This window comes from Galeopterus variegatus, unplaced genomic scaffold, assembly GCF_000696425.1.
Source record: "Galeopterus variegatus unplaced genomic scaffold, G_variegatus-3.0.2 Scaffold237, whole genome shotgun sequence".
NCBI lineage: Eukaryota > Metazoa > Chordata > Mammalia > Dermoptera > Cynocephalidae > Galeopterus > Galeopterus variegatus.
The window spans coordinates 684270-685160 of NW_007726348.1; positions in this window are offsets into that span (position 1 = coordinate 684270).

An 891-nucleotide genomic window follows, 5' to 3' on the forward strand; every position below is an offset into this window, starting at 1 on the left:
CCCCCACCCCCCCACTTCGCCAAGCATGTCCAAAGCTCTTTGCTAGGGCACCCAGCCTACCAAGCTCCAGTCTGTGTCTCCAAGTGTATAGGCCTGTGCAGTGCCTGGCACGGCAGGACCTCAAATTTGTTGAAAGACTCACTCCCGTCAGGATGTATCTATTCTTTGTACCGTGGTTTTAAGTTCTTCCCAGGAAGTTGGCTAATTTACCAAGGTTATGCTTACACGGTGTGATGTTAATTGCTAGCAACTCTACCCTCATGAGATTTGTTCTAAATTTCAGTTTTCAATGCCTTCATCCAAAGAACCGGATAATGTGTACATCACTGGCACCTTGGTGGAGTGAGGAACTGTTGAAATTATACCTCAGAGATGACCACTGAACTTTTCTCTAAAGTACCTTGTGCAGTTTCTTGTAAATAGGAGGTCTTCCTAATGTCTGTGGAAAGAATAAGACAAGTTCTGCTTAACAACCACAGCAGCCCACTCTTACTGGACAGAAGACATAAAGTTCAACCCCAGACATCTGACCAACCTTCCTTTTCAGGCTTCAAAGAGCAGTCAAGGGTAGCAAAGCAGCATGTTCATGAAAGGCCAGAAAAGGGAAAGGGAAGAGAAGGAATGTTTACTCATCCCTTACTCCATTGTGAGTCACTAATGGGCTTTATTGTCACATCAAACCTATGAAGTAGGTTATGATTATCCCCATCTTACAGATGAGGCATCTGAGGCTCAGACAATCAATAGGAATATCCCCCCATGCCACTATCATAGGTCACATAGGCAAGGGCATGGGTAGAATCTTTTTTAAGTTTCCCCTGCAAAATCTGGTGCAAAAACCTACATTAAAATGTCAAACTTTTTAGTTGGCTTCAGTAAAACAAAACAACA